The sequence below is a fragment of the Schistocerca americana genome, chromosome 1, assembly GCF_021461395.2.
Source record: "Schistocerca americana isolate TAMUIC-IGC-003095 chromosome 1, iqSchAmer2.1, whole genome shotgun sequence".
NCBI classification, from domain to species: Eukaryota; Metazoa; Arthropoda; class Insecta; order Orthoptera; family Acrididae; genus Schistocerca; species Schistocerca americana.
Genome location: NC_060119.1, coordinates 1,017,989,206 through 1,018,011,238, shown reverse-complemented (window position 1 = coordinate 1,018,011,238; position 22,033 = coordinate 1,017,989,206). Strand labels below are relative to the sequence as shown.

Here is a 22,033-nt window from a genome sequence, read left to right as displayed (position 1 = left end):
GTAATGGGTAAGACACCCAATAGTTGGCAAAAGATTTTAATTGTTGCCTATACTGAAAGTGAAATCCCAAGCCATATAATAAGACCGAACGCCTGTATCAAAATAAATGTAACGTGCCGGACGCTGATACACGTGTTCCCCTAATTCTTTTGAACAGTGTATTTTAAGACAAAAAAATACAGAGACAGCCACCTTGTAACGTACGTAAGTATCGCGGAGCCATTTATTGATTTCCACGGTTCCACAGAACACAGTTTAAGAAACGATGGTGTAATGCTATACAGGGTGTAAATTTTAAGTTGACAAACCAGAATAACTCGAAAAATAAGCTTCACACGAAAAAATGTGTAGAATCCAAAGCTGATTATTTTCGAGGGGAACATCTGGTGGTGCTAAAATTAGCCCGCCACAGGGATGGGGCGGGAGGCAACTTTAAAATTTCAAATGGGAACCCCTTTTTTTATTGCAGAATCAGATTATACGTAAAAAACTACGTACATTTTGTCTTAAACATTTGTTTTGATTCTTCGTAGTTGGCGCTGTAATTCAAGAAAATCCATGTTCTCATTTTTGCGTGGAAAATGGTTACGGATAAATAAAAAGCACTTATTTACTTCGTAAATTTTGATTCGCTAAAACTAAAACTCTCCCTCTCTCCCCATAGGGTGGGGTTTGAGAAGGAGGAATTAGAGTTTTACAAATGTACTGCTTCCCCATTAGCGCCTTTTGAGGATGTTTTCGCCACTGACTTCATTTTTGTGGATGATAATGAGCGACAGCATCGAACTGCGCAAGCGGAGTAGTTCTTGAAACGAGAGGTTTTTGCAAACATAAGAAAATTAATGTTGCTCATCTTTCAAAATCTTAAACATGGCTGCGAAACAGAAACTGTGTAATTCACAATAGATTAAAAAATCAGCCAACCAGTTGCAAATATAAGTTCATTGTCCCTTGACCATGGTTTCGATATTTGTAGAAATATGTTCTTCAGTAGTATTGTATTGTATTGAAATTGTATATACCCGTTACAAAATACTTTTTTTTACAAACACAATAAAATATTAATAGAAAAATATTTGCGACGTAAACGTACTCACTTATTGCATCACAAATATTTGCAAATATTTTATCTTGTGACGCCTATTGCATCATGTGATGTAATAAGTGATATTTTTCTATTAATTTTTTATTATGTTTGTGAAAAAATGTATTTTGTAACTGGTGTGTACTTTTTAGGGCAAATACTTCTGAAGAAGATATTTTTACAAATATCGACACCATGGTCAAGGGATAATAAACCTTTATTTGCAACTAGTTGGCTGATTTTTCAATCTATTCTTCATGTTTTCTCGCTTGCTCCACAGGTTTTACTGCTGCGGGCGTACCGCGTTTTAATCTTTCCCGTAAACTACTTAGCTGCATGAATGGATAAAATTGGCAGAAAAAAATAAAAAAATATATCCATATAGGTAAACCAGCATAAGTCCCAATACAACTAGCTGCAGGTGGTATGGTCTGAAATGCGACCGCCGTCGAAAAATCTTCCATTGAGTTTGCTACAGTATTCCAAGTTCATGTCTTGCGTGGACGGTTGACTTTTTTTTTGTGGGTGGATACGGAACTGTCCCTCGGCCGCTCCACGGCCGCATCTGGCACACCTGTTCGACTGGTACTTCTCAGTTTACAGAGATAATCAGTGTCCCTAAACTGTCGATACCAACGCACAGTGTTCTGTTCTTTTCCGTAATTCCTTCTGAATGCATGCAGCACTATTGTAACAGATAAACATCTCGTACAATCCAACACACAAAAGCTCTTCTCTTGCTTTGGAAAATACAGAAATCTGAAAGCAAATGAAGCATGTATAATAGACCTGTGTATTGAGGAGTTTTATTTCATTACGGGGAAAAATTACGAGCAGAGCAGGGTATTTCTACTGCGGAATGTACAGAAACTCTTGGAGATTGGATCTTCTTACGTTTCGCGTGCGGGGAAGAAGATTAGTTAATACTAATGCAGTCAGATACAGAACATTTTAGATAGGGCCATAATTTTAATTAACCATTGTGCATTTAACGAGGATTTATTTTAGGCACCTACTGAGGGTGATCTCACCTGAACCGGAATTCGTATTCTTTTCGCGTACAGAATCGGGAGTGTGTGATGGTTGACATACAGTGTAAGATCATTCCGTATCCATCTCCCGATAGGCATACCCCCACAAAGGTAAGGAGCCTCGAGCCCGCTGTCAGCGTTTGAGGAATATTAGGGTTTTAGACCATAGTACTAGCAAGTACCACCCTCCCCCCCCCCCAACTCTCATAAATACGAAATAACAGCTCAGCACACGTACGTACTGTGGATATGAAGCATCAGACTGATCGGCCTAGAACAACACACAGACTTAGAAAATTGTACGTGTGACTTTCTACCACTCACCACAGGAGACTATGCGAAAGACGTCACACATCTGTCCAGGCGGATCACGGTCGCGTGTGACAGTAACTCGATCTCATTCTACAACATCGACCACATTGTTTGCACTATCTATCTACAAGCGTAGGCAGATAATGCTATAATTTATCCAGAGTGAAATTATCATTCTGCAGCGGAGTGTGGGCTGATATGAAACCTTCTGACAGATTAAAACCGTGTGTCGGACAGAGACTCGAACTCAAGAACTTCGCCTTTCGTGGCCCTCACCGCCTTACTTGGGCCAGTATCTCGTCTCCTACCTTCCAAACTTCACAGAAACTCTCCTGCGAAGACTAGCACTGGAAGTTTCTTCTGATGAAGTTACTTTTCGTATTGGCCTATCAAAATAGTTGTAAGCGAAATCCATCAGGTACATGATGTGAACAATCCAATGACGGCAAATACATTCATTATTTTTTCCCCCATTGCTTGCAATAAACTGCGATGGAAATTATTTTCGCGGCTAATAGTCCAGCTTTCCGTTCGATCCCCACCGCATAAATGGACGCGTATTTAAAATTTATTATTGTTATCCGCCTTCAGGCGTTTGCGCTTCGCAGGTGAAAGCTGTCAAAAACGCTGCCAGGTGTCAGGGATTTCTTTGAGTTGACTCGACTTCTGGAGTGTCTTATAAATGTATTAAAACTTGATGGTTGATGCGGCATTTTTTCACGCATCTCAGTGTTTATGACATCATACCTCTTGATCTATGTGTCGTACAATGATACATTTGAGTGGGCAAGTCCATTGCTAGGTGTTTTGCCACACTAGGCGAGAAATGGAAAATGACACCACCCCTTTTTTTCTCTCCGATACTCCTCCTCCTCCCCGCCCCCCCCCCCCCTCCCCTCCGTGCGCCACCCACCACCAACATCCGAAGGGCACAACAATTCAAATGTCGTGTTACATCTTTAATTATTAAACTAAGTTGACCAGACGTACTCATTTTCTGGAACAGTCCTCAATTGTACTTTGTCCTCAGTTCCGTGAAAACTGAACGCGGACTACAAAAGACTCAATTTCTTATTTTTTCCTGTCATTTTTGAAATTTGCCAAAATAACAGAAATACGAAGAATGTGCTGAAAATTTTAAACTAGAAAGAAGACAGACACCAACTCATTTTTTATGTATGGGTACGATGAACTGCACTTACCTTTTACTGCTTTTAGATACGCTGAAACAAGTATAATAGTAGAACTGAAAACATCTACAGAACCACTCAATACAACTGACATTTGAGAAGTGACCTGCAGAAACAAAAAGAAAAAGAGGGGAGTACGGTATCGAGTCGCGACATCGTCTTAAGCCAGCGCCCGTGTCGCTCTATAGCGCTCAGCAGAGATGAATCGCGGTCACATTTGTTTCCGTTTCGTACTCAGTGGCGGGTGCTTCAGTTTCGAGGTAGGTACAGGCAATATGTTTACTATCGTCAAAGTAAGTAAAGACTTACGAAGTAGCTGTTGCGTATGCTTTTTAAACCAGTTCGGAATTTCAATTTTTTCCTCTCTTTCATTTTTTCTCATCATCTGTTCAATATTTTCGCTGTTCGATTTGAAATTTTTTTTTTTTTCGCCCTCTGGCGCCTCTAGGCGGCCGCTTCGGCTTGCCTAATGGTAGAAACGGCCTTGATTAGGTACATTCAGCGGAATTTGTGGATACTGTCTGACGTTCACGTTGCGAATAGAATTAGTAGTGAAATGTAATAAACTTAATGAACGTCACACATGACTCGGCAGTTTTTCACGCCTCTCAGTGTTTATGAGGTCATATCTTCTGAATTATGTATGGTACCATCATATAATTTTGTAGATGCATTTATCGGCACACGTGGAAACTGTCTGCCAAATACATTGCGAATAGAGTTTGTAGCACAGAAGTAATAAACTTAAACTTCACGCACGATGCGGCAGTTTAATCGCATCTCATTGTTTATAATGTCATATTTCCTGAACTAAGGCAGGCGGGTGGTTCTTACCCCCTCAGCCATTGTTGTGTAACAGTAAGGGATACGTGTACCACGTTTGGTTGATGTTGGTACAGTGGTTTAGTAGAAGATGTGGAACGAACGAACGTACGAATACACACTCTCTCTCTCTCTCTCTCTCTCTCTCTCTCTCTCTCTCTCTTGTATTATATATATCATTGGCCGAGACCTACACTGTTGGTCATTAACAATGTAACAGCATGGCCTCCTCAGGGTATTGCAACTTTAATGGCCAGCAGTATAGTGGCATGATATATAGTATATGTGTGGACACGCAAATGAATAGCATTTGAGTACAGCTACACGAGGAAGGAGTACAAATGTTTTTTATTCCAGTCTTTGATCACAATATGAATTGTTTAGACGATGACCGGTTTCAGTCCGTAATGACCATCCTCAGATCTTTTTTACACCATGTCCTAAAGTGATAGGGCCATAATGGCAACGTCAAAACATAATTATATTTACATGTTTTGACGATGCCATTATGGCCTTATCACTTTAGGACATGGTGTAAAAACGATCTGAAGATGGTTATTACGGACTGAAACCGGTCAGCGTCTAAAGAATTCATATTGTGATCAAAGACTGGAATAAAAAACATTTGACAATACTGGATCACTGTTTGTATACGCGACCATGTCGCAGTTGGTGAGGAAGGAGTACCACTACGAATATTCCTCATATTACGCAGAGTGTTTCCCATTCAGAAATCGCATTCAAATGTTGTTCGTGCGATCATCTTATACGTAGTACAGGGGGAAACTTCTACGAGCACGCGTCAGATGATGATAATGTTTGGTTTGTGGGGCGCGCTGCACGGTAATCAGCGCCCGTACACCTTCCCAGTCTGTACACAGTCCAATCTTGCCACTTTCATGAATGATGATGGAATGATGACAACACAAACACCCAGTCCACGGGCACAGATCCCCAACGCAGCCGGGAAACGAGCCCGGAACCCTATGATCCAAAAGCATGCATCAGAATATGACAGTGGCATGGCTGCGGTGTATGAGACACTGATCGTCTGGGGAAGCTGAGCTAATTTATTAAGTTCTCTAGCCTCCCAACAGCTCTGCCGTGATAAAACGGTTCCACGAGTTGCCACCTTGTGTCACTTCTGCGGGCAGAAGAATATTTAGCCGTTTCAGCTTCGCCCTGCATTGGGAGAGAAAGCAGAGGGATACAAACACCTGCGAGTTTATGGCCTTCCACCTGCGGCTGATAGAGTCGCTTTCAGCTTTGGACTGGAACTGGGTTGGCGGACGTGCAGCAGCAGAACGGATGTCATCAAAGCGGAAAACAACAGAAGGGCAGACAGGGAGATCCAGCCGGCTTTCAAAATGAAACAACGGAATGTACCGTTATCAGCATGGCGGCGAGAAACATCGATGCTGGTGCCATGTCAGCGCTTAAGAAAGGATTTGACCTTGCACCACCGCCACTGAGTATCCCTTTCGTTGACGTAAGAGGTGTGGAACAAGCAGTCAGAAGATTCCTAGTGAAACAGCAGAAAAAAATTCGCCGAGAAACGAGTCTCATTCTATCAACATCCAAGCCACCAGCGCCGAATATGAAAAGAGCTGAACGTAATGGCCTTCGCGCGCTCCGCAACCATTGTCTCATCATAGTCCTGTCAGGTGATAAGAGCAATGCAGTTGTCATAACAGTACAAGTAGTCTATGACGCGAAGATCCGGCTAATGCTGCAGGAGGCGGCTTACCAAAAATTGTCACGGAATCCGGTATCCAGAATAATGCCGAAGACGTCGGAGCTGCTCAAGTGATGTCATTCTTATTTTTCTTCTTAACACAGCTATGTTCTGATGATGATGTATTGAATCGCATCAATATATTACATTGTTAATAAGATTTTTCACAATTCATAAGTACCAATTTTATCATGTTTCTTTGTTTACGGAAGTGCTATTCAGTGACACTCTGGAGCACATTGGTTCCATTTTCCCGCAAGACATCACAAAGCTCTTTCATGCATGTCTCATCACGAGATATTTCACGTGCAATGGCAATTTCTACGAACATTTGGAAGGCGTCGCCATGGGTAGTCCTCTCAATTTCTTCATGGAACATTTCGAAGCACAGGCACTGGACTTGGCGACTTGTAAACCTAAGGTGTGGTACAGAAACATCGATGATACTTTCGTTGTGCGGAGCCATGAAGAACAGTTGGGTGACTTCCTAAGACACTTGAACAGCCTGCCCGCTAACATAAAATTTACCATGGAAGTAGAAAAGGACACTAAAACTACCATTTCTAGACGTGCTGGTCACAAGGGGTGGCGAAAACCTGGGACACACCGCGTATCAAAAACCGACTCACACGGACCGACACCTGCACAAACTATCAAACCACCAGCCGAGCCAGAAGAGAGGCATGATTAATACGCTCGTAACGCGAGCAGGACGAATATGTGAGCCGCAGCATCTCAGACGCGAAATGCAACACCTGGAAAGTGTTCTGAGTCTCAATGGGTAATCCACAAGTTATATCAGAAGTGTAACAGAGCCAAACACTCGGCGAAGTGACGAACCAGAAAAAGAAATGTCGGGTACGGCCTTTTTGCCATACTTTCCCAAAATGTCGGACAGAATCGGCCGCATATCGCGCAGACACGGCTTAAAGACGATTTTCAAACCGACGAAGAAGATCAAAGAGTGTCTTAGATAGGCAAAGGTAAAAGGGACCCACTTTCAAAGTCGGGAATATACCGCTTACCATGCACACGCGGAAAAGTTTATGCTGGAATGACTGGACGATCACCCAACACCAGGATCAAAGAACATAAACGACATTGCAGGTTGAAGCAGGTGGAGAAGTCGGCCGTCGCAGAGCACACGCTGTGTGAGATCGACTACGTAGTAAAATTCGGCGACACTAAAGTTCTGGCTGTAGAGAAGCACTATTAAAAAAAAATAGTTCAAATGGCTCTGAGCACTTGGGACTTAACATCTGAGGTCATCAGTCTCCTAGAACTTAGAACTACTTATACTTAACTAACCTAAGGACATCACACACACCCATGCCCAAGGCAGGATTCGAACCTGTGACCGTATCAGCAGCGCGGTTCCGGGCTGAAGCGTCTAGAACCGCTCGGTCACAGCGGCCGGCGAGCCCGGCTCCGATTCCCCACCAGCAATGGAGGGTGAAGCTTTGACAATACCAGCCACTCGTGCTAGCGAAACGCCAGTAAAATCATCAGACGAACGTCAGCCGAAGAAACCCGAGACAGATGTCAATAGGCAGTTTGTCAATTTTATTTCTGTTATTCCACAATATGCAACATTCTTGAACAGCTCCGATCACAATTTCAAACAATGTAAGTTCAATCATAAACCGCAAAGCGCGTCCACTTCGCGTGAAAATATCAAACCAACTCATCGAGACCGCTTCGCCGCACCTTGCGTCGCGCGATGCCCTCCGCGCGCGTGCGCTCCCGTGGGAGAACTCGACCGCTGGCGTCTGTTTGCCATCTTCGAGCGGTCGCCGCGTTCGCAACAAAGCGCTATTCGACCTGATGAGTAGCAGGATTGGGGCCCTTGTTGCTGCCTGAGGTGTCAACTGTGTACTTCATTCCGCACGCTGTAAAATCCCAAACAACCTACAAATTCAATCATGTGTTCCTCCTTTCACACTGCAGGCACATAATTTTTAAAATTACTTTATTTGTTAAAATGGACAGCAAGGTACCTTAGTTGTTTACCAGCCAGCGTCAGTCAGGAACGAGACAATAGGAGACTGCATTTACGTATTTTTCCATGAAAGTCTTGGAAAAATTTCCGATGTCATATTTTCTGGCGAGACGTTCAAGATTACATCTATAAACGTGACTACGATGCGAAATGTGAAACTGCCTTCCTGTCGAGGATCTGAAGCGAAGCAGAACACAATTATCATAAAAAACGCTACTTGTTTTCCACTCGAGACAATTAAATGCTATCTGTAGAGCAATTACAACAAGTGAGACGTAATTTGTTTCAGAAAGGACGTGTAGGGCGAAATGCAAGGTCATTTAAACGTTGCCTACAAGGTAGGCAGTCATTGTCATGGCCTTCAAGTAGTTTCCCCGCGTTCTTCGTGGAGGAGGGAGAGAACTAGAGTCCAGGATCTCAGAAGAAACTATTTTTTGTTAGTCTTCCCTCCTGTTCGATATTTCGGAAGTTTGATATAACTGTTGCTCATGCTTACTCGGATACCAGTCCGAAATTTGCTATAACATGACAACGACCAGAGTTCAGAGATTAATGACGATGACAACGACAACGACAACGACTACTACTACTACTACTACTACTATTATTATTATTACCTCCTCGATCATGTCTGGTTTGTGTTGTGGGACGCTCTACAGCGCGGTCATCAGCGCCCGTACAAATTCCTGTTGACAGTCGAGTCTAGACACTTTCACGAATGTTGATGGAATGATGAGGACAACACAAACACCCAGTCCCCGGACAGAGATAATCCCCAACCCGGCTGGGAATCGAACCCGGGACCCACCTCCTCGATATACCTATCGAAGACCATTTCACGACCAATCTTCTGTGAATGTGTGCTGATATAATACATTATGTATGAATGTCTGGTATTACTGCGATATGAACAATGGCTCTGTGATAACGTTTCCAACTTTCGGCCATAATTGAGAAGGATAAATTTATCAATTTGAAATAAGGCATCCTGATCCGGAAATGATCGAGTCGAAAGTTATAGCGAAAATCATTCTGTTGTTCATCTTCGCTACTACGAAACACATCTCTTCTACTCAGCAAATGGTCATACCTCCTAAGGTGTGCATTTAACAGCCCATGTTTGCTATACTTCTTTTTTTGTATCACCTCCAAAAGTCGTCTATCCCACAATATTAGCATAAACAGTACCGGTAAATGTACCGTATTCCACTGACAGAGGTATCAGAATGATTTTCGCTTGTAACTTTCGACTCGGTCTCTTCCGTACCAGGGCCCCTTTTGCCAAACGGATACATTTGCCCTTCTCGATTATCCCTGAAAATTTGTGACTTCATGACGGAATAAACCTGTAAACTAATGAAATTTTCTCGGGATTCCAGACGCATCAAATGGTTCAAAACACACGAGGCTTCGAGCGAGTGCTTCTCGGCCATTGCCAGGTGGTGACTGCCGTGTGCTTGTTGCTGTCGTCGTTAATAGCCATGCTATAGTCTGTGACGTGACTGATGGCCAGTCCAGGGCCATAAATATAAGGTGATGTTTTCGTTGTAAGACTATCGCGCACGCATCACCTTCCCGATGGCCGGTTCCCAAGCCGTGCTTAGCATCAGAACACTGTCTATATTGAAATATTTATCGCGATCGCTTCATTTAAAACGCCATTCCAGAAACAATTTGTCCGTTTAATGATAATAGGGAAGATTGGAAAGTAACGCACAATAATCTTATTACCAAAAATTTTAATAGGTAACAAAGCAAATAAATGGCAAATGAACTTACACCTTTTACCAACTTTTTTACGTAGTCAGCAACATTCTCAAAGCGTTTCTCCCACCGTTGTACCAGTTTCAGTGTGCCCTGTTTGTAGAAGTCCGTTTGCTTGGAGTACAGCCGTCTGCGGGCTGCTCATTTCACTTCTGCATCCGTCGCAATGCGTTGGCCGGCCAGGGATTTCTTCATGGGATCAAACAGATCAAAGTCCGATAGTGGAAGGTCCAGGCTGTATGGTGGATGCTGGAGCACTTCTCACGCATATTTGGCGATTTTCTCGCGAATAGGAGCAGGGCAACATGGGGGCGAGCATTGTCATGAAGAAGTTTGACACCGTCAGCATTAATGTTGCGGCGTTTGTCAGGAAGGACACGACGCAGCTCCAAATTTTAATGTAGGCTGCAGCATTCACAGTGGTCCTGTGTTCAGCAAAGTCCACCAATAACACACCATGTTTATCTCAGAACACTGTCACAAGCTCTTTCCTAGCCGATTGACTCACTTTGAATTTTTTTTTTTTTTTTTCGCATTGGAGGGACAGCTTGTTTCCTCTCCATAGAGGCCTACTTGGTTTCCGGCCCACGACTCATCACCAGTGACGATTCCTTTCAGAAAGCAATGCCCATCAGGGGCGTAACGCGTTAAGTGATACAAGCTTGTCACCATTCACTGACTCTTGTAGCTGTCTGTCAGGTTCTCAGGTACCCAGCCTGCACCAACTACACAAAATTTCAGCGTGCCACGAGCAATATTGTACACCGCACCATAGGATATCTTGAATTGCTGCGATAAGTTTCGCAATTTCAAAATTGCTGCCTCAATGGCTCCGATATTTCGCGGAGTTGCAGTTGTTAAACGGTCGCCTGCAGAGTGACCATCACTAAGGTTCACAATGCCCTCTTGAAGAATGCACACCACCTGGAGACGTTGCTACGGTCCATGCAGTTGTCCTCATACACACCAGCATGTCCCTGTGAATTTCACTTGGTTTATGGCCTTTGGGCCGGCCGGAGTGGCCGAGCGGTTCTAGGCGCTTCAGTCTGGAACCGCGCGACCGCTACGGTCGCAAGTTCGAATCCTGCCTCGGGCATGGATGTGTGTGATGTCCTTAGGTTAGTTAGGTTTAAGTAGTTCTAAGTTCTAGGGGACTGATGACCTCAGAAGTTAAGTCCCAGAGCCATTTGAATCATTTTTTATGCCCTTTGGCTCAACTTCGCTTTTCTTCGCAAGTTCACGACAGTAACATGCACGCCATGTTTGTTTGGTAGTTCAGGCGTCTCTTGCTAGAGCTGCGCATGAAATCAAAATACCATCTGTAACGCAAACTTCAAACTATATCATCATGAATTTTCAACATTCCAGCTGCAATACCAGGATAGAAAAAATATTGTGCATTACTTTCCCATCCTCCCTTGTAGATATCTCGTCGAATGCAATTCGGTGTCCGTTTTCCAGAGCATGTTCTGCTGCCGCTCTCATGACACCATAGGCGGAAACACCGTCTTTTTCTATACGGCGCTCTTTAGCTGTGCACACAATCTTTTTGATATAAAACTGTCCACACCGATACAGTATTTTGTGTATTCCTGGCGTTCTCCATCAAACATAATCTTCCACAGGTATCATGCGTTGTCGAATTTTTGCTGAAGGCCTGAAGACTGAATCGATTTTACGCCTCTTTAGAAGCCGACTGATATTTACTGTTCAAAAATGGGTCAAATGGCTCTGAGCACTATGGGACTTAACATCTGAGGTCATCAGTCCCTTAGACTTAGAACTATTTAAACCTAAGTAACCTAAGGACATCACACACATCCATGCCGGAGGCAGGATTCGAACCTACGACCGTAGCGGTCGCGCCGTTCCAGACCGAAACGCCTAGAACCGCTCGGCCACGCCGGCCGGCCGATGTTTACTGTTACTGAGCCACAGAATGGCAAAATTGCAAGGTTCTTCGTGTTCTCCTCGGGGACATTCCGCTTACGTCTCTACGGCGAAATGGACTTGGAAAAGTTTTCGCTTGTTGCAGCCATTATAACAACAAATCGTTTTTGTGCAGGGTGTTGGCAGCTGAGCAGCTGATTATGTGCATTGTACCGGTCCTGCCGGCGGTTAACGCCGTGGCTAAGCATTCATTAGCTTATCAGCGGACAATAACTTCAAGGTAAGGCAGGGCACTGCCTGTATGTACCTCTAATTGACGTGGTCATGGCTGTTATTGATGTGGTTCAGCAACTCTCCCAGCTTTTCACGTCCATGACGCCAGACAATGAGTGTGTCGTCGATGTAACGATGAAAGCCTCGCTAGGTTGAAATTCTTTCCACTGTACAAAGAATACGATGACGTGAGAGTGTGTTAAAATAAATTCACAACGGTGTCGTCAAAGGACTGGGAAAAGATATCTACAGAGTGAATAATGACACCACATCAAAGCTGACGACATAACTGCTTCTCCAAAGTGCTGGCGCTTGATACGGCGGATAATAATAATAATGGCGTGTGACGAGGGCCTCCCGTCGGGTAGACCGCTCGCCTGGTGCAAGTCCTTCGATTTGACGCCACTTCGGCGACTTGCGCGTCGATGGGGATGAAATCACGATGATTAGGACAACACAACACCCAGTCCCTAAGCGGAGAAAATCTCCGACCCAGCCGGGAATCGAACCCGGGCCCTTAGGATTGACAGTCTGTCGCGCTGACCACTTTTTATTTTTTTTTTAAATATCTGATTTTGTTCGTTGCATCTGCTCAGGGCGGACGTCGTAATACATCCGTTTAAGTTCGTTGTTGATCGATTAACTCAGTTTTTTTATTACAGAGGGCAGCTAACCCTGTGACCGAACACGCCGAGCTACCGTGCCGGCTGGCCACTCAGCTACCGGGGGCGGACATAGGGAGGATGAAGTCCGTCTTATTCTTGATATGGTGCAAGCAGTGACCAACGTGCGGATTAAAGAGACTGACTACATGTTTTGATAGCCTGTAAGTCGGCGATCTAGTGGTGCTCACGATGGGCCCCAGGGGTGTTTGGTTTTTATAAACGTTAGGGAGCCCATAAAATGTAGGTGGTCTAGGTGTCTAGGGAACGAGATTCTCATCACACAGCAGAGGTAAATTATAGCAACACGCAAGATACAAAATATAGAAATAATATAATTTGTGTTCATAAATGATTACAGTGTGGGCGTGGAATGTGACACAGCTACATACAGATTACCTTATTGATGACTGTTCCATGTTTAGTAATTGTAGAAGCTAAAATTCCACAAGAAAACTCTATATTTTGTTATATTACTTATTGTTGTTTCGTGCAGCGCATAACATTTTCAAAATACTATGTCTGCATGTTTCCTCCGTGATTTTCAAATTGTATACTACATGTTCACTGTATGATTTATTTATACGCTGTATTAGTTGCAAACGCCACTTAGTGAGGACAGTTGTTTTCCCTGCACTGCTGTTCTCTATGTACGTTCGCTTTGGCAATAGGCTTCATACATGTATGGGCTGTTTTCAGTACCTTATGTGCCCATTGCTGTGAGGCTCGTTCTTGTATTTCTTTGTAAATACCGATGCATCGGCTGACCATTGTGCATATAACTATTCTGTGGCATTTCATGTCGTAATTCGTCCTTTTCTCTTTAAAACAAATATGTTCTGATGATGATGATGTATCGAAATGCGTCAGTAAATTAAATTGTGAACAAGACTTTCCATCAATAAGTCCCAATTACGAATGGTCGCGTACCTCATGCATGGAAGCATTTATCTACATTTTTTGTACAGAATTTTGTTCAAAATACAATTTAAATTTTTTCCTCAATTGCACGGTTGCTTACGATGTTTTTAGTATATTTCGGTATACTCCTGGAAAAAATGCAACCTCAACCTCATTTATTAATTCAAAATCATGGATGACTTTGTGTGACAGAGTTATTGCTTTCACAATTATATTGCATTTTCTACACTGGCGTCTATATGTTTATGCAAAATCCTAATTTTAGATGTTATACATAGTGATTCAGTGATGATGTTGACACAAACTTTCACGGATAATGGAGAAGAGTAAAAGTATCATTCTAATGCAAGCTCTTTGCTCTCCACATTTTATTAGGAGGTAGTAGGTACTAAACAATGAAAAAAATTGACCAGTATACATGGGATCTAAAGTGCTACCTTGAGATCTATGAGCACTTGTTCCTCTTTGCTACTGTGAAATACATTTTTTCCACTAAAAAAGTGTTCATAGCAATCAAGGTACGCATTGTGGAGCCCTTGTTTACTGGACAGGTTTTTTCTTGTTTTGGTCCACACTACCTGGTCCCAAAATATGGAAAGCAAACAGCTTGCAGTAGAAGAGGCCCACTGTTAGAGGTAGCACAACGATTTTCGCTTATAACTTTCGACTCTATCGTTTCCGGGCTAGGGTCCTCCACCTCGAACTGATACACACACTCTTCTGCATCATCCCTGAAAGTTTGTGACATCATCACGGAATCACTCTGTAGAACCAAAACAACATTCTGTCACCGTTCTTGCCCAAGATAACCGACAGCTGTATCTATCGTTAGCGAAACTTATAGTCTTTGTCCTTTCTGCAAAAGGCCTCATTAAATATTCCTTCAGAGGTAATACTGCATTACGCAAGATATAAACATTTGATAGTGGATGCTGGCAAAAATTCTTCTTTGGGTATTTTTTATTCTTCCCATTTCTATTGCGTGCAGGAAGGGGCAATCGTCGAAAACATCTGCGTCTTTGACTTCACCGTACGAACCTCCTTTCACCCTAACAAACCTACGGTTTTCGTCAGTGACAGTTAATAATTCAGTAGAAAAGGATTAGTAGCAGTAATACATGGAACCAGATTTACTGGGTTTTTAACGCGAATGTGTTTCCTCTCCAAACTTCCAAGATAATTACGGAATCGCCATCTGTTCCACAAACGTCGTACTGTTTTTTTTTTTGTTTTTTTTTAAGTAATCTTCAGTTGGCTCGGAAATGTGCTTTGTAAGCTTTGTTGTCCGTATAGCCTTACGAACTTTTATAATAGTGGAATGTTCCGTTTTTGAAATTCTGAAAGAAAAAGCTAGTTGGCGGAACTATGTAAGTCGAATTCAGTTGCGGACAGGATTCACGGTGATATAATCAAGTATTGCAGCTAACATTCGAACCTACTCCTTGAATAGTAAAGGCTGACATTTCGATTCTTCAAACAAATAATGACATTCTCCATGAATGCGCCTTTCCATTACACAATATTAGTTTCATTCCTTTATTGCAGATACTGTTTCTTCAGTATTTCATATTTGATATAGAAGGTCACACAGGACAGCATGGACGTTATCTTGTTGAAAGACATCACCACAGAAATGTAAAAGATGGGACAGCCACCAGCCTTAACACGTGAGAAATGTTACGGCTGTCTAAATTACCGGCTATGTGAACCACAGAGCAAAGCATGGAGAAAGGCTTCAGTCTCTTGGATGTCAAGATTTCGGACAGGGCGGTCGCGGATGATTTGATCGAAGAAGCACGGTAGTGGTCTGTGTAGCATTGCACAATCAGCACCAACACAGCTTAACAGCAACTGGTGGTGCGGTGCATGCGTCCCCACTTCTCTGCCCTGGCCTGGGCGGAAGGATCAGTAGGTATTCGTTCAAAAAACAAGAGGTGAGACTGTTTCAATTTTGTTATTATTAGTTATACATCCTCCAGAACAGGCCATGAAGGCCCAAAGGTACCGACCGGCTGCCGCGTCATCCTCAGCCCACAGGCGTCAGTGGATGCAGATATGGAGGGGCATGTGGTCAGCACACCGCTCTCACGGCCGTATGTAAGTATCCGAGACCGGAGCCGCTACTTCCCAATCAAGTAGCTCCTCAGGTTGCCTCACAAGGGCTGAGTGCACCCCGCTTGCCAACAGCGCTCGGCTGACCAGATGGTCACCCATCCAAGTGCTAGCCCAGTCCGACAGCGCTTAACTTCGGTGATCTGACGGGAACCGGTGTTACCGCTGCGGCAAGGCCGTTGGCATTAGTTATATATGTACACAATAAATCACAATCTGACATTTGACTTTTCTGCAATTAATTTCACCTAGTCCCGTCGCACAATAAATCGCTCCGTTCACGTGTATTTCCAGTGACCGTTTAGCTATCGCGTAATCAAGTAGCAGCGTTTCTTTCCTCCTGCCTTTTTTGCAATACTTTCCTATTTTTTATGTTGACAGTTCACTCCCAAACTCTGCATCCGGCGTCGATCTACATCTATAGCTATAACTAAATCTACATAGACACACTGCAGATCACACTGAAGTGCCTAGCAGAGGGTTCATCGAAACACCTTCGCAATAATTCTCTATTATTCCAATCCCGAACAGCGCGCTGAAAAAACTAACAACTATATCTTTCTGTGCGAGCTCGGACTTCCTTTATTTTATTATGATGATCGTTTCTCCCTATATAGGTCCGCATCAGCAAAACATTTTCGCATTCCAAGGAGAAAGTTGGTGATTGAAATTTCGTGAGAAGACTCCGCCACAACGAAAAACGCTTTTGCTTTAATGATGTCCACCCCAGATCATGTTTCATGTCAGTGACTCTCTCTCCCCTATTTATCGATAATACTAAACGTGCTGCTCTTCTTGGAACTTTCTCGATGTACTCCGTTATTTCTAACTAGTGAGGATCCCACATCGCGCAGCAATACTCTAAAAGAGAACGGACAAGCGTAGTGTAGGCAGTCTCTTTAGTAGACGCTATTGCGTCTTCTACGTGTTCTGCCAATAGAACGCAATCTTTGGCTCGCTTTCCCCACAACATTTTCTGTGTGTTCTTTCCAATTTAAGCTGTTCGTAACTGTAATTCCTAGGTATTTAGTTGAATTTACGATCTATAGATTTGACTGATTTATCGTGTACCCGAAGTTTAACGGATTCCTTTTAGCACTCATTCGGTTGACCACACACTTTTAATTATTTGGGGTCAATTGTCAATTTTCGCACCATACAAATATCTTTTCTAAATCGTTTTGCAATTTGTTTTGATCTTCCGATGACTCTACTAGACGATGAACGACAGCAATAACTGCAAATAACCTATGACGGCTGCTCAGATTGTGTCCTAAATCGTTTATGTAGAGAAGGAACAGCAGACGACCAGAAACAATGTGTGTTCCAAAATCCTGCTGCATATCGACGGTAATGAAATGGGCCTTAATTTTGTGGATCACTCCTGCTGCCTTTCTTGAATATTGGTGTGACCTGTGCAATTTTCCACTCTTTGGGTACGGATCTTTCGTGAAGCGAGCGGTTGTATATGATTGTTAAGTATGGAGCTATTGCAATCAGGATAACCTGAAAGGAACATAATTCCTATGCAGTCTGGACCGAAAGACATGCTTTAATTGATTTAAGTTTCTTCACTACTCCGAGGATATATACTTCTAAATTACTCATGTTAGCATCTGTTCTTGATTCGAATTCTGGAATATTTACTTCGCCTTCTTTGGTGAAGGAATTTCAGAAGGCTGTGTTTAGTAACTCTGCTTTAGCAGCACTGTAATGGACAGTATTTCCAGTGCTATCGTGCAGAGAAGGCATTGACTGCCGCTAACACACTTTACATGCGATCTGAATCTTGTCTGATTTTCTGCCAGGTTTCGAGACTGTTTCGCTGTGGAAACCATTGTAAGCATCTCGCATTGAAGTCCCGCATTTAGCGAAAGTTATACAGGGTGGACATTTATAAAACCGACATACTGCAGGGACAGACTCCCTACTGAAGGTGGAGGAAAAAAGGTCTTCTGGACATGTGTTCGGAAATGCGACATTGCCACGGTAGATGGCGCTGAAGTTCTTCTGACCGCGTGCCGCATGTTCCTTGTGTGCTGCTGGCTGTGTTTGACGCAGCGTACTGTAAGCAGTAGAATGGTGTTTGTGTACGGTCAACCAGATGGACACGGTCGAGAGGCAGCATGGCTATACCCAAAACAAGTAACCTCACAGATACCAACCACATCACATAACAATTCGAGCCCTTTTTGTCCGTTTGTGTGACCCTGTGTCCTTTCAGACAGACGAACGTGCAGGGAGGGTACTTAGGTTTTGGTATAGCCTTGTTGCCTGTTGACCTTTTCTGTCTACTTGGCATTACACAAACACCAACTCGCCTTTTTCCCGACAAGAATACCGGGTCATTCAGCTGCTTATAGTACTCTACGTCAACCACGCAACCTGCAACATTCAAGGAACACACCGCACGTGGTCAGAGAAACTTTCATTCGCCAGCGCCATCTACCGAAGCAACGTACATTCCAAAGACGTGTTAATAGGACTTTTCTTCTTCCATTTCCAGTCAGGAATCGGTATCTGTATATTCTATACTACCGCATAAAGACGTTGTTACTAGAAATCTCGATTAGTTCTTAACCAATTTCTTTTAGATTACCTAATAAATATGCGGACGGACATACAGTATATATTTTTCCATATACGTATATAATATATGAATATTACACAATATATAAAGGAGAAATGTTGTTTCCAAACACCTATAGAAGTTATTTATCGATTTATTTCAAATTTTTCACTATCCTCTAATAAACAATCGGGTGCACTATATATTTTGTACTATTATTTTTGGACTGTAAATATATGTACTTTATAAATGCATAATATATTAAAGTAGAAATGTTGTTAGCAAAAATCCCGGAAAGTGCTTGACCAGTTTACTTCAAGTTTTTACACGATATTCTTAAAAAATTCAGACGGAGATAGGCTTTATCCTTTTTTACACAGCTGTGTACATGTTTTCTGTTACAACCGATTGCAAGAAAGAAAATGTGCTGTGCTTTGAAAATGTATGGTTTTGTTTTCTTTCACACAATCAGTTTTAACTACGATGGAAGGGCACTTAAACCATTAGGCGAATGTTTCCTCCCACAGTTATTCTTTTTCTTTATACACAAAATTTTAAACAAAAGTTGTATACACAGAAGTAAGCTGTTGTGTTCTCTTCCTCAGTAGGTTTTAGCAGAAAACAGGAAAGTAGTGTTTATGGCTTAATGTCTTGTAATTAGAATACTACTACGGTATTTGAATTACTAATAATACTAATGGATTTACACATTCAGCTTAAGCGATTTCAGTTGCCAATCAAAGACACGGCTCAAGGTCAGAGAGAGGGGGAAGGAGGAGATGGACTGTCAGAGGGGCAGGGAGATTAGGACTTATACCCAATTCCAATATAAATTTAGCAACTGTGAAGCATTGCAGGTTGTCTAGTCTCATCAATATACAATAGAATTATCTTCGAACAGTCCGCCTCCGGTAGCTCAGTGGTCAGCGCGACAGAATGTCAATCCTAAGGGCCCGGGTTCGATTCCCGGCCGGGTCGGAGATTTTCTCCTCTCAGGGACTGGGTGTTGCGTTGTACTAAACATCATCATTTCATCCCCATCGACGCGCAAGTCGCCGAAGTGGCGCCAAATCGAAAGACTTGCACCCGGCGAACGGTCTACCCGACGGGAGGCCCCAGTCACACGGCATCTACATTTATCTTCGAACATTCTCAGGGAGCTTCCAATGTAAGCTACAACTGAAAGGCACGTATTACAGGAATTCTTACAATTAGTACACTTAGAAATAATTATTACAGAAATGGTAAAAATTGGTGTAGCAAGAACAGAAAAAGCAGTTTAGATAATTGTTTGTGAAGAGTACAGCAGTTACTTCTAGACTATAATCTGTGGCAGAAGGAGAGAAAGCAGGTGAGAGAAGGAGAGAACCCTGGGGAAGTGGTGCAACACTAGTAACGAAAAGCAGGGGAAAACAATATGAGATGATTATCCGAAAAGAAAAGGAGGAAGAAGAATAGAAGTGAAAGAGGAAGTGAGCATGTGCTTCACCGTTCGCCGAAAAGAAATGGTGATTATCTTAACTTTTGAGAGAGCAGTGATGATAAAAAAGGAATTGCTTCAGCTTTTTCTTGAGTGCAACAGGGTATCCAGTTACGCGTAGCGGGCAAGTTAGCTTGTTCCACAGGTTGCCAGCAGAAACTGAGTAGGGGTTCCAGAAATTTCTTTTTTTTTTGGGTCATCGGTTTCAAATAGCGCAAAAACTTGAAACAAAAGAAAAAGAAAGAGAAAAGTTACTAACATACTAGATTTATGACGGCTTCTGCTGCGATTTTTTTGCTTATTTATTAGCTGTTCAGAATTTTTACCATGCAATTGGCTTCGTCAAAATACATTTTACATATTCATAAAAGTATAGTTGTTACTAATTTTTACATTGTACATATATATACAGAGTGATTATAATTAAAGTTACACTTTCGAAACTCTGTAGAAATAACACCACTCGTCAGAATGACGTCAAATTGCAACGGAATATTATCGGAGAAGGGGAAAAAACATATGGCAGAAAAAAGTGTGAAAATTGATCAATAGATGGCGCTGTGTCTGTCAGAATACGTAAATGGAAACACCCGTCATGCGCACGATCCACTGAAGTAAACAAGCCGGGTACACGGCTTTTCCTCCTTTCGCGTCTGCGACGTTCGCCATGACTGTCTCAGCGCAGGATCGCGCTCTGCTTGTAAAGCTGTATTACAAGATTGATGACACGTCGCTCTGCAGAAGTTCCGGGCATTGAAGGGTTTGAAAAAAACCGTTGGTCCGATGATTGCCGAGTGCCTGGAGAAAATGATTCGGAAATTCGATTAGACGGGTTCTTCTGGTGTGCAACCTGGTAGAGGAAGGAAACGAATTGTTCGACGTCAGTGGAAGCAGTGGCGACAGCAATGCAGGAGGAGACGAGTGGTGGTGTGCAAACGTGTTGTGCACGAAGAACTGCCCGAACATTTGACATACCCGTGAGCACGGTGCGTTAAATCCTACGAAATATCCTTCTTTGCTATCCATATAGAATTACGCATGTGCACGAGTTGCTTCCTGTTGACCTGCCAGGAAGAGAGATCTTTGCTTTAGAACTTCTTGCTCGCATGGAAGTGGACAATGATGGGCCGTGGAAGATTTTGTGGACAGACGATGCCCACTTCCATCTGACAGGAGATGTCAATACACAGAATTGTCGAATATGGGCACCGGAAAATCCACACGCAAATCAACCAGTACCACTCCATGCTGGAAAAGGTCACCGTGTGGTGCGGATGTACGACATCATTTATCATAGGGCCATATTTTTTCGAAGAGACAGGTGCTTCCGGTCCTGTTACCTGTACCGTCACTGGTAAGCGCTATGAGCGTCTTTTGCGCAACCACGTGATTCCTGCTCCCCAACAGCCTGGATATGTGGATGAGATTATTTTTATGCAAGATGGCGCTCCTCTGCACGTTGCAAATCCAGTTAAGCAGCTGCTGAAGCGCCATTTGGGAAATGCTAGAATTATCAGCCACCATTTCCCTACAGACTGGCCTTCCCGGTCACCTGATCGTAATCTGTGTGACTTCTGGCTGTGGGGCTATCTGAAAGCTGTTGCGTTCAGTGTTCCGATTGCAAACTTAGCTGCATGCCGGCCGATGTGGCCGTGCGGTTCTAGGCGCTTGACTCTGGAACCGCGTGACCGCCACGGTCGCAGGTTCGAATCCGGCCTCGGGCATTGATGTGTGTGATGTCCTTAGGTTAGTTAGGTTTAAGTAGTTCTACGTTTTAGGGGACTGATGACCACAGATGTTAAGTCCCATAGTGCTCAGAACCATTTGAACCATTTGAACCAACACTCGCATTGCGCAACACAATCTGAACGTGACTCCGGAAACACTTCGATCAGTCGTGGAACATGGTGATTTCAACTTGTTGCAGGAAACGGTGAACAGTATACTGAACATGTTTTGCGCCAGTCACACGGACATTAATAATCCGATTTGATTTTGGACGATGCTATTTATGCGGTTTTTGGCCTCAGGGAAATTAAAAACCTATGTGATTGATACTTTTTATGCGGTTTTTGGCCTCAGTACTATTAAAAACAGATGTTTTTCCATCCAATGTGATATGACCTTGCCGTAGTGCATGCGCTTACGTAACTAACAGTATAACACCTCTACATCCATGCACACTGGGT

The 22,033-nt window shown here is 43.0% G+C and overlaps 1 protein-coding gene and 1 pseudogene across 1 annotated transcript in view; both read right to left on the bottom strand.

Moving 5' to 3' along the window:
- The window catches only part of LOC124616313 (transferrin), a 171,667-nt gene that overhangs the window by 118,567 nt on the left and 31,067 nt on the right, over positions 1 to 22,033 (bottom strand). The window lies entirely within an intron of this gene.
- Positions 15,862 to 15,979, bottom strand: LOC124561512 (annotated as a pseudogene).